General features: G+C 46.4%; 1 protein-coding gene across 1 annotated transcript in view; it reads right to left on the bottom strand.

The window, feature by feature from the left end:
• Window positions 1-13,272, bottom strand: part of PLXNA3 (plexin A3) — a 560,833-nt gene that overhangs the window by 9,236 nt on the left and 538,325 nt on the right. The window lies entirely within an intron of this gene.

Here is a 13,272-nt window from a genome sequence, read left to right as displayed (position 1 = left end):
AAAGACGCAATTATAGTTGTGTCCACCTCTAGTATGCCAGTTTCCAGTTCTCGTGAATACTACGAATATTAGGCCTATGTAAAGCTACGTTGCCACGTTTCTCAGTGTGCACGTTATTCCATTGTAAAATCCCCGTTTCTAGGCCTCAAAAGGGCCCGGACACCAGATTCAGCTCCTGTCTCCTGAAGCCCTCGCTGAGGAGCGATACAGCCCCCACCTGTATCCTCGACCCTTCACTTACTTCCTGCCTCACAGTGCCCGGTTCAGGCTGGCTCTGCCTCTGAGTCTGCCAAGAGTATGTTATGATTCCAGTTATCAGTTCAGTCCTCCTTCTCTGCATTCCTAAGCTACTGAATCGCATCAATAGTTACCGTCATAGTCTAGCTTTTACGTCTCCATGTAAGAGAAATACTGCATTTAATGGTCATTTAATATTCTTCATCACGCACTACATGTAGAATAATGCATGCTCCAGTCTTAGAGTCTGTTAGCCTTTCCCCTCCTGACTTCTAGTTTATATCAACATGTTCCCTAAACATCAGATACTAGATAGGGTTTAGGTACATGTCGCCCTGACTCTCCAGACTTCAGTCTCTGCTCCTAGCACAGAGTTCATAGCCCCCAGCTTCTCCTAGTGATACGTCATTGCCAGTTTGCGCGCACCATCAGGTTAGAGGTCCCGGCTCCTTAGGTAGCCCCCTCCATGGTTTCCGCCCCATTCATGACATATTCTGTTACGTTTGCATCACATGTCTATGTCTACGCCCTGTTACACCCATTTTCACCCTTATCTTTCGCGACTGCTACGCGTCATGCCTTCTGCTCCACCCACTGCTACGCCTATTGCAATGTAATGCTATGTGTTTGCGCTATGTATATATGCTCATGTACTGTTATTAAAAAGTTATCCTTCCTTGCCTTCTTGCCCCGATCCTGACCCCGGCAGCGCTGCCAGGGCTTGCCATTCTATTCCTGTGCAGGTTGTCCTGTTCCTGTCCTTTATGCTGTATTAAACCTGCAAAACTCCTACTACCTCGAATCTTGACTCTTATTTATTGAGCTATCTGTTATTCATTTATGCATTCAAAAAGAGAGGTATTATTTATTTATTTACCACATAATGGCGCCCGAACAGGGACTTGCCCTTTCCCCACGCGTCGGTGAAGCCACGCCGACCCCCTGACCCTCTGCAGTCGTGACGGAACTCTTCTGCGCACCGGCAGATATTTCTGCTTCAAGTATCCCTCAGGCCCACGGAGGAGACGGAGGAGGCGGTCCAGCATCCAGACGAGACGGTGGAGGAACGCGGCGAGTCCCGACCAGAGCCCAAGCCGAGAGTCCAAGGTCCGAGGTATCCGGAGGTCCACCCGTAACTGAAGTCCGAAGTTCGTCGTCCGTCGTCGTAGCAGTCCAGTCCAGTCAGAGGCCTTCCGTTCTTGCTGCCCGGTGAGTACCGTTACTGGGGTAGTATCTAGACAGGGTCAATCTAATTGATTCTGGTCCGTGGGTTGGTGGTACACAGACCCACAAACGAAGTGTCCACTTCGGTGGATGCGGGTCCTGACGTGTCTCTTTATGAGACCGGTAAGTTTCGTACTGTTTCAGCAGTGCATCTAGTTTCTGTTCCAGTCAGTTCTGTTCTCGAGAAAATTCATGTATTCTGTGTTCCGTATTCCAGGTAGTATTCTGTTCGAACTGTTATTTTAAATGTTCTTCATGTATTTTAATGTCGTGGTATGAATGGGGAATAGGTATCGTGTTCATTGTGTATTGTATTGTGTCTAGATTACAGTCCAGTCATGCCCTTGTTTTCTAAGTTACGTCAGTTAAAAACTAGAAAGGGTCTGCTGGAAGCAGCAGTTCCAGTTCCGCCTAGGGACAGTCCAGGTCATTTTATGTATCAGAAGCATGGCATAAGTGCCATATTATATCTAGATTTATGGGTAGAGTACACCAAAGAGTTGGAAGAAAAGTATAGATGGCCCGTATCAGGTACGTGGGATGCCGAGTGCATCATGAGAGTAGAAGAGGCATTATGGAAAAAGAAAGCCAGACAGTCACAGAAAGATGCCATCGAGTTATGGCGCAAAGAAGCTCATAAAAGAACCGAAAAAGAAATCAGAAAGTCAGAATTAAGTAGAGAATCCTTAGAACGAGCACAAGAAAAAGAACTAATCGAGATAGGTGAACAAGTTAAAGCCGAACAGTCAGACAGACAGAGGAATGCCCTTATTAAGGGTATGTACCCTCTTCTTGCCGAGGGTTTGCCAAAAGCGACCCCGGAGGCATCCAGTAATTTCCCGCCACCATTAGTTCCGACCAAGCTACGTCACAAACCGACCGCAGCTGATATTTTTATTTCGTCCTATTTGGACGACACAGTTCCAGAATATGCAAATCCTGTTCGCGCTCCGCCAGTCCCTGTAAATTAGGCACTTCCCGTTCCTCCAGACACCGGGGCACCACTTGCAGCACCTGTTACGGTCCCCCAGGTCCAGCCCGCCATACCAGTTCAGCCCGCATTTCAATTTCCTGCCACACTAGTACGAAGAGGATCAGTCGACGATTCTAGTTTAGGGGCCGCAGGAGGAGGTCCTCCTCAGACCCCGCCGCCACATAAGCGTTTAACGTCAGCCGAATTACATGCACAAGCGTCACAGCGTACGCCCAGACATCAGTCTGTAGCAGAAATAAGAAAAGCCCTTAATGAATGCGGCTATGATCCAGTCCCAGGCGAGGATAATATGGTTTTATATTCATTACGCGTAAGAAAGGTGGCCGAGTATCTAGTCACCCTACCGAATATGAAAGAAGACCTAGACAGAATATATCGTTTCATCCGTACAGGGGATGATCCAGAAAGCATTGGCGAGGCCATGTCTCAAAGGAAAGCCGAGATCCAGCTTATGATACTAAAGTTTCTGATTAACTGTCTAATAAGAGAACAAGATTACCCGTCTAAAGATCCGGCCGAAATGAAAATCCTGACAAGGTGGAGTGATAATATAGCCGAGGGTAAGCACAAGACCGTCGGTGCTATGGAGAGTATGTACAAGAAAATCCGTAAAGAAATAATAAAGTTACACGAACAGCGTAAAGCAGCACAAGTAAGCGAGAAAGAAAGTAACTCTGATACTGAAGAGGTAGACGACGAGAATTCTGCCAGAATAGCGTATGTAGGAAAATCTAGATTTCCAGATCGCCATTTACGCCTAGAACACAAGTCTACTTTCCATCATCCAGCACCAGAACAAGGTTCTCTAGAACAAGTGTTTCAAGCTACCGATCACATTCTGAAATCACGAATCGGTTACAGTGAGTTAAGTACTATGCATGAACAAGAACTAGCCCGATCAGCAGTCCGATGGATTACTGATTCTACCACTTTTCCAGACGAAATAGTGGCACAAATGTTTCTGAAACTGCCCCCAGCCGAGCAACGACTGGTGGGTATGTATATGATCCAGCACCTCATTACTCTGTATGAGGGTCAGCACTCTGATCCAGGTCCGTTACATGATATCCTGAACGAGCTACTCCAGTATAGATGGAAAGGTCTAGGTACCGATTTAATTAGTGTCATTCTAGAACAGCGCCACAAATATAGAACGTTTTTGAACCCGCATTTTGTTCATGTCTCACCCCCAGAAAGTAAACCATTTTACATAGACAGACAGAACCCGTTACGAGAAGTCCACCCAGTTAGAGGAACGGGTGGCGAAATGCAACGAGTGTTTGTTTACACTCCGATTACAAAGGTGGAACTCCTAGAGATGAAAAAATTAATTCCCTGCCACGATAAAGATCCAGCAGGGTTCCACCGAGAATTAAAAGACATGCTCCGTATGGGAGAATACACGTATCCAGATATAATTAAAATGTTAAAGGTTCTGTTGCCCGCAGGGGTGTATGAAAAGCTCAAGGAAAAAGAATGGGAGGTGGGAGAGAAAAAGATCGATTGGGCAGTTCTAGAAGCTGAAGATAAGGCACGAGTACCAGGTACCGGTCTTGGAGCGAAATGTAAAGAATTACCTGAATTATTGATTCAAGTTTTACCCAGATTGTTGACAACTAAAAAGGAAGACTGGGATGCAATCTCAGCCTGTAAACAGAAACAAGATGAAGATATTAGTGATTTTTATTCTAGATTTGAGAAATGTTTTAGCATCAACAGTGGCCTCAAGACAAGTAGTGAGTCATACCCTCATCTCTTTGTTACTAAATTAGTCGAGAATTCAAGTCCACCAATTAAGAATCGAGTTTTGAAAGTCGAAAGTACCTGGCAAGCTAATACCCCGTCCCAGATGTTACAGATGCTCCAGTATCACCAGAATAGAATCAGAGAAGAGCAAGAACACGAGAGAAAACGTATGAAAGACACGAAAATGAAAGTACTAGTTGCACAATCTGTTCCTCAAGACAGTCAGAAGAGGGGTCCGAATCAAGCCAGTCATCCTGCAGCTCCCGTTAAAGGGAACTGCAATTATTGTAAACAGCCAGGTCATTTTATAAACGAGTGTGCAGTTCTGAAACACAACATAGCTACCGGTAAGACTAAAGAAAGACCACGTCCGCCTAGACAAGAACAAGTTTCACAGACTCCTCAGCCACAGAATGCACAACAGACAGTTACAGCACCGCAGCCTATTGCTGCAACACAGCATGTTACACAGCAAATGTATCAGTATGCACAGTCCGAGTATCCAGAGTACCAGCAGTATTCATGAAACAGCCTAGAGAGGGAGGTAGGCTTGCCTCTCATCGAGATACCTGTAGATCAAGAAGGTCCCTATGTTCACAGTCAAGTATTAGGGAAAGACAGAAAGTTTTTGATTGATACAGGGGCAAGTAGGACCACAATTAGTCACGCCGAAGTTCCAGGGGCTCCGCTCTCAGGCTCTAGAAATGTTTCCCTTGGATTTTCAGGAAAACCCATCGTAAATGAAATATCAAAGCCAGTTACTCTAGAAGTAGGTCCATTGTCCCGTACTACTGATCTGTTACTTACTAAGTCATGTCCAGAAAACCTATTAGGCATTAAAACACTGAAAGAGTTAGGTGCAGTTATATGTTGTTCCCCAGAGGGAATACGTCTGTTCCTACGTGACTTTAAGGGTCACTATGTATTACGAGATTTTGATCCCAGATTGTCTAATGTTCCGCAGCATTTATGGGCGCAAGGTCCAACTGATGTAGGGTACATGCAAATCACACCCCATCGTGTGACTCTCAAGCCAGGTATAGTGTTACCACGAATCAGACAGTACAGATTGCCACCTGAGGCTGTAGCAGCCTTATCCAAAATTATTGACGAGCTCATCGCTCAAGGAGTAGTTGTAGAAACTGACTCCAATGTATGCAATTCTCCGATCATCCCAGTCATGAAACGTACTGATCCAAATGCACCCCCAGTATATCGATTAGTGATTGACCTACGAGAACTTAATAAATGTATTATTCCTCAGTACCCAGTTGTCCCAGATATCTCTTCCCTATTGACAGCCATTGATTCCGAAGCCACGTTCTTTACTGTAATCGACCTCAAGAACGCATTTTTCAGTGTTCCCATTCATCCAGACAGCCAGTTTCTTTTCGGATTCTGTTTAAATGGAAGGAGCTATATGTTCACACGAGCTCCTCAAGGTTTCACAGAAAGTCCTAGTATTTACAGTCAAGCACTTAAGAGACAACTTGATAATGTTCACATGCCAACTGACACTGCCCTGCTCCAGTATGTCGATGATCTACTGATCACAGCCCGTTCTGAACGTGACTGCGAGCGAGCGTCACTGACGGTTCTGTATTTCCTAGCCGAGATGGGGCACAAGGTGTCCCCTTCGAAGCTTCAATTCTGTGTCCAGCAAGTGGTATACTTAGGACACTTACTGTCCAAGAGGGGTAGGCAGTTGACACCTGACCGTATTCAGTTAATAGCGAGTCTTCCTCAGCCCAAGACCCAGAAGGAGGTACGTGCTTTTATCGGCCTCACTTCTTATTGCAGACAATGGATTCCTCAGTATGCATTTCTAGCCAAGCCACTGATACAGTTAACGACACAGGAGGCAGCCGTACCGACTGTCCTCCCTTGGACATCTGAACATACATTTAGCTTCAATGAGTTAAAGAAAGCTTTATGCCAAGCTCCAGTTCTAGCTACACCGAACTACAGTAAGTCTTTTACACTTTTCGTTACTGAACGTGAAGGTACAGCATTATCTGTTCTCACACAAGATCAAGCAGGACAATACAAGCCATGTGCTTATTTTTCGAGCACATTAGATCCAGTAGCCCAGGCTCTGCCTGCGTGCCTCAAGTCAGTTGCAGCCACAGCACTAGCTATCAGACAAAGTGATTCCATAGTATTAGGACACTCCCTGACAGTACAAGTTCCACACTCCGTGGAAGTTCTTTTAAATCGAACACAAACTCAGCACTTGACAATTGCACGTTTAACAGGTTATGAATTGACACTGTTCCAGCCACACGTAGAAATCAGACGCTGCAACATCCTGAACCCTGCTACACTGTTACCATCAGTTACTTTAAGTCCGGACACACACGACTGTGTGGAAGTAGTTAATATTACGACAAAGCCAAGACAAGATCTGACAGATATTCCGTTACCAGATCCCGACCTGACACTTTATGTGGATGGTTCATGTATGAGAACAAGTACAGGAGAACTAGTCGCCGCGTATGCAGTGACTACTGATACTGAAGTTATTGAGACACACCGTATTGACACTCTGTCCGCTCAAGCAGCAGAGCTAGTTGCTCTGACTCAAGCCTGCATACACGCCAAGAACCTGAAAGTTAATGTTTACACAGATTCACGCTACGCATTTGGAGTCGTACACAACTTTGGAGTGCTCTGGCAGGAGAGAGGTTTCATGACTTCTCATGGAACCAAGATTCAGCATGGTCTCCTTATTCAAGCTCTGTTAGATGCCATACACTTACCGACATCCATTGCTATCATGAAATGCAAAGCACATACGAAAGTCACTGACATTATTTCCCAGGGTAACGATCTAGCAGATCGCACAGCCAAGCTTACAGCTCAGACTCCAGACATTCCAGTTAACATGACACACACTCCAGATCCGACTACATGTATGACAGTTAAGGACCCTACTCAGGATGTCATAGATATCCAGTTACATGCTACTCCCGATGAAATCAAGAAATGGTCCGAACAAGGAGGGGTCCAGACAGATCAAGGATGGGTGACGAAGGGTAAAACCACATGGTTTCTCCCCGACTCTATGGTTCAAGTCATTATCAATACCGCACATAGTCCAGCACATTTAGGGGAAAAAGCTATGTTAGACAGTATCCAGAACATTTGGTTCAACAAGCATTTACGAGCTGCAGCCAAGCAGAAAGTCCGTACCTGTATGATATGTTGTCAGTTTAATCCAGGTAAAAGTGTCCCGGTGGAACAAGGGGGATTCCAGCCTCCTGACCACCCTTTTGAAGTCCTCCAGATGGATTATATTCAGATGGAGCGATGTCGAGGTTTCAAGTATGTCCTCGTAGTTGTATGCGCTTTGTCTAGGTGGACAGAGGCATATCCAGTCCCAGATTACACAGCCGCGACCACTGCCAAGCAGTTGGTTCGTGAGTTCTTCCCCCGTTACGGACTCCCTAGGGTCGTATATTCTGATAACGGCCAGCCATTCTCATCAGAGTTAATGAAGCACGTTTCCCTTTTGTTAGGATACCAGTGGAAGTTCCATTGTGTACGCCATCCTGAAGCAGCAGGTCTCGTAGAGAGACATAACCAGACCCTGAAAATTCGCATCGCCAAAGTATGTAAAGAGAAAGGTGTGGACTGGCTAGTAGCTCTGCCAGTCGCTTTGTTCTATATGCGCATGGTCGCACATTCCAGATCAGGTCTATCCCCGTACGAGGTCGTTTTCGGCCGCCCCCCTAACATGTGGGGTACTCCTAGACCCCGAAGTATTACCGATGTTTCAAGTAATATGCTGACAGATTACCTAGCTTCCTTGATGTCTGCCCTCAACTCTTGTCGTTCACAGGTTGCCGCCGCATTTCCAGATAATACCGAGGTGGCACCGCATGAAATCGTTCCCGGATCCATGGTCTTAGTTCGCAATTTTGACCGCTCAAGTCCGCTGGAGCCACGCTGGAAGGAGCCCCGACAGGTCCTCCTCGCCACCCGTACAGCCGTGAAGTTGGAGGGTCGCAAAGGCTGGGTGCACCTTTCGCACGTAAAGAAATTTTATGGACTGAAACCGTCTCAAAGAACATTTCCCAGGATTTGAAGGACTGCCAAAGTACTATTCTCAAGGACTGTCCCGCAAAGAACAATGATACTGCACCCTCCCCGTTAGAGAAAACTCCGCAACAGGAGTATAAGTTGAAACTCCGGTCTAGTAAAATAAGTCAGCCAGTTTGATTGTCTAAGTCCTCCCCTAGGTGAAACGGTTAGACTGTTTCTGACATGTATAAAATAGACCCCCATAGTGAGAGAGTTAGTCAAAACTCAATCCGATGTATCGTTTTTCTAAGTTTCGTTTTATTTCTCAGCATTATGATTTCCTGCACCAGTTATGCATTTTATCTGTATTTTCCAGTTTCTCATGTAAATAAGTTTTCTTATGTTACAGTAGAGCACACGTTTAGTGATCTGCCTCCTCATGAACTCTCTTACCGCCTCGCTATGCGTAATAATACTTTTATCCGCATGTTACATCATTCACACCAGACCAGCAATGCCACTAATTGTTGGGTATGTGGTCGACTCCCCCCTTTCCAGATACCGAAGGGAGTTCTGCCACTCTTTCCTTATCCGTTTTCACATAATGGTTCGTGTGGAGCATGGTCCACGTTAACGTCATCCTCAACAGATATGTCTTTTCTTAACAGTACATGTTTTCCAGACAAGCAAGGTCTTCCCCACAGAACCGGGTTAGATCTAGAAAATGAAGTTTACAATTTAGGTAATTATTCTTCGAATTTCATGGTCCTGAATGTTCAGTCTGATACTACTCCAGACTTGCCTGCTATTTCAGTACTACCAGTAAAAGGCGAATTATGTGTCCGAAATAATGGTTCTACACATGTAGGACATAGTGATTGTACTACTATTGTCAAGTATAGTGACAGTGGGAAATCTATTTTCAAAGCTTCACGTCATTCATATTTTATTTGTGGTCAAACCGCATATGTTCGTCTGCCCCTCGATTGGGAGGGTACCTGTTACATTGCCTTCCTACTGCCACCAGTTTTCCTAGCCCCATCTGATTATCATAGAAACACACATCTAGTACACGTTAGACATAGAAGGGAGATCGAGTCCCCAATTGTCGATTACACTGAAACTGCTCTAGAACAGTATACAGATTTCAATAGAGGTTTCTTCTTCTTTATAGGACCTATCCAGAATAGTAAACTAATCCGTAGGTTAACCAGAACCCTTGAAGCAGTAGTGAATGAGACTGCCTCTGCTCTAGGTAACTTAACCGAAGAGCAATCTGCTATGAGATTTGTAGTTTTGCAAAATCGTCTCGTCCTTGACGTCATACTGGCCGATAGGGGCGGGGCCTGTAGAGTCATCGGATCTAGTTGCTGCATTTTCATTCCAAATAACGCGCCGTCTGTTTATTCAGCTATAACCAGACTCCATAAAATTGCCCATCTGTTACATCAAAATCCAGGCACCTGGACATGGTCCGGTTGGCTCTGGAGTATAATTTCCGCCTGGGGATGGAAAGTCTTGTCCTTTCTAGGTATTGCAGTAGCGATTATATTCAGCTGCTGCCTCTGTATACAATGTGGCTCTGCGATTTGCGGCATTTGTGCTACATCATGTATTCCTAGTCCCAAGCCCCGTTCTAAATCCCGTTCCAAGAAAATTCGAGACGAGCAAATGATACTGTATGAAATGATAGATGGTATCATGAATATTGATGTTTCCTGATGGAAACGTAGTGACAAGGAGGGAATGTGGAAAAGTAAATTTTGCCATGTTCTGTGTCCCTACGTGTCATCCATCATATGTTATGTGTGCATGATTAATATGCATATATTATTCCCCATGTTTGATTAAAGACGCAATTATAGTTGTGTCCACCTCTAGTATGCCAGTTTCCAGTTCTCGTGAATACTACGAATATTAGGCCTATGTAAAGCTACGTTGCCACGTTTCTCAGTGTGCACGTTATTCCATTGTAAAATCCCCGTTTCTAGGCCTCAAAAGGGCCCGGACACCAGATTCAGCTCCTGTCTCCTGAAGCCCTCGCTGAGGAGCGATACAGCCCCCACCTGTATCCTCGACCCTTCACTTACTTCCTGCCTCACAGTGCCCGGTTCAGGCTGGCTCTGCCTCTGAGTCTGCCAAGAGTATGTTATGATTCCAGTTATCAGTTCAGTCCTCCTTCTCTGCATTCCTAAGCTACTGAATCGCATCAATAGTTACCGTCATAGTCTAGCTTTTACGTCTCCATGTAAGAGAAATACTGCATTTAATGGTCATTTAATATTCTTCATCACGCACTACATGTAGAATAATGCATGCTCCAGTCTTAGAGTCTGTTAGCCTTTCCCCTCCTGACTTCTAGTTTATATCAACATGTTCCCTAAACATCAGATACTAGATAGGGTTTAGGTACATGTCGCCCTGACTCTCCAGACTTCAGTCTCTGCTCCTAGCACAGAGTTCATAGCCCCCAGCTTCTCCTAGTGATACGTCATTGCCAGTTTGCGCGCACCATCAGGTTAGAGGTCCCGGCTCCTTAGGTAGCCCCCTCCATGGTTTCCGCCCCATTCATGACATATTCTGTTACGTTTGCATCACATGTCTATGTCTACGCCGTGTTACACCCATTTTCACCCTTATCTTTCGCGACTGCTACGCGTCATGCCTTCTGCTCCACCCACTGCTACGCCTATTGCAATGTAATGCTATGTGTTTGCGCTATGTATATATGCTCATGTACTGTTATTAAAAAGTTATCCTTCCTTGCCTTCTTGCCCCGATCCTGACCCCGGCAGCGCTGCCAGGGCTTGCCATTCTATTCCTGTGCAGGTTGTCCTGTTCCTGTCCTTTATGCTGTATTAAACCTGCAAAACTCCTACTACCTCGAATCTTGACTCTTATTTATTGAGCTATCTGTTATTCATTTATGCATTCAAAAAGAGAGGTATTATTTATTTATTTACCACAGGCCACCGCTGTGAGCGAGGCGGTACAGTGACATGTGGGCACGTCCTGCCTTCTGCCAACACCATTGCTCCCAATCCCTACGCGAGTTGACCCGGGAGCATGGTCTGTGCCCTGCCTACTGTCCGACCTGCAGGAGCCATCGTACAAGTATTAGGGTTTACCCCAACCGGGAGAAAATCATTAAAAGCACCTGTGTTCGATTCGCTCCTCTGCCATCAGTACAGATGATTAAAGCACCAAGAAATTGCCTAGGTCGGAGAGGACTTTAGTGCGGGAGGAAGGACAAGTGACTTACCTGTAATCCTAGTTCTCTTCCAGGGGGATCCTCATCAAAGTCATAAGCACATGAATATTCCCGCGCATGGGCGGGAATATTCATGTGCGTATGACTATTGATGAGGAAATATCATTATTTGAAAAACCACCAAGAATAAAGACTTGCATTCATCAATGGATTTTTTTTAGTTTTTAGTATTTACTTTTATTGTGTAATTAAAATACTTGCTTTTTACCAAAAGCCCAAGCCCTGGGCGTCACGAGCCACGGGCACGCTGTGTTCATGACGGAGTGGTTCCGTCACGGCCCAGCCCGCTCATCAATTCAGCCGCGCAGGCGCGGAATTGATGCCGCATAGGCGGCGCGGCCGGGCGTGACGGAACCACTCCGTCATTAGTACAGGGCGTCCGTGGCTCGTGACGGAGTGGTTCCGTCACGAGCACGGAACAGGTTAAAATAGCAACCGGAGTATACAGAAAACATCCCACAAAATGCAGACAGATGCAGAGCGGCGCTGCCAGCATCACCTGTCACTAGCCTCTGCTCTATTACCAAATGCGTTTGTTTCTTTCTTACTAAAAACACATAAACCTGGGAAACAAACATGGTGCATTTTCCTTGATTGCACCGGATGCACCTTTTAAAATGTGCGCCAGGCGCAATCAAGGAAACATTTATTAGGGTGAATGCACTGCCGCAAGGGCTGCCGCAAACTCGCGCTGCCCCCAGGGCAGTGCATTCACGTGTGCAACAGAGCAGCTGTGTTTCGAAATTGCAGGTTGCACCCGCCTGCACTTTGAAAGGGGATTAGAGATCCCCTTGCAGGTAGGTGCAGTAGTGACTGCACCCGCCTGCAAGGGGATGTCTGGGGGCTCCGTGGGACACTATTTACCCCCGCCAGAGGGCTGCAATAAGGGGGCACATTGTCAGTGTGCCTTCTGAGAGCTTCTTTGACTCTGCACCCGCTTCTGTAATACAGTGGAGGCACAGAGGCAAAAGAATTCCCTCATTTGCATGAGGCCCCGCCCCCAAGAAAATGAGGGAACACACTCTTGAGGAAGCGCTGGCGCTGTATGTGCACCAGCGACCCATCTGTAATATCCTCGGGGGTACGCAAAGCGGGCGCAAACGCCTGTTGCACTCCCAGGGAACTTCTATAATATGGCCCCAAGGCCCGTATTACACAAAAGGCGCATTTTCATTGTTTGCACCGAGCGCACCTTTTAAAAGGTGTGCCCAGCGCAAACAATGAAAATGCACAGTATTTTGGTGAATGCGCTGCCCCAGGGCAGCAGCAAACTCTGCCCTGGGGGCAGCGCATTCAGGTGAAAACCAGAGCGGCAGCAACCCGCCTGCCATTTGAAGGGGGAGTAGAGCTCCCGTTGCAGGTGGGTGAGTGAGTGACTGCACCTGCCTGCAAGGGGATGTCTGGGGGGTCCATATGACCCTCTTTACCCTCTGCAGAGGGCTGCCATCATGGGGCCCATTGACAGCGTGCCACGTTTTAGATGGCGCACTGTCAGTACGCCTCCTGAGAGCTTCTTTGCCTCTGCGCCCGCAATACGGTGCGGGCGCAGAAGCAAAGACAACCCAACATTTTCATTGGGCACGCCCCATGCAAATGAGGGAACCCCCCTGAAGATAGTGCTGGCGCTTTATGTGCACCAGTGCTATTGGTATTACCAAACCACTTTAATACCAAAGTGCCCCGAGGAGCACAAAGCAGGTGCAAATGCCCGTTGCGCCCCCGGAGAACTTTTATAATACAGCCCCATATGTTCAATCGTAGCAGCAGGATACTCCCA

This window comes from Lissotriton helveticus, chromosome 10 (genome assembly GCF_964261635.1).
Source record: "Lissotriton helveticus chromosome 10, aLisHel1.1, whole genome shotgun sequence".
NCBI lineage: Eukaryota > Metazoa > Chordata > Amphibia > Caudata > Salamandridae > Lissotriton > Lissotriton helveticus.
Note: the sequence above shows the minus strand (reverse complement) of the source record. Positions and strands in the feature narration are given on the sequence as shown.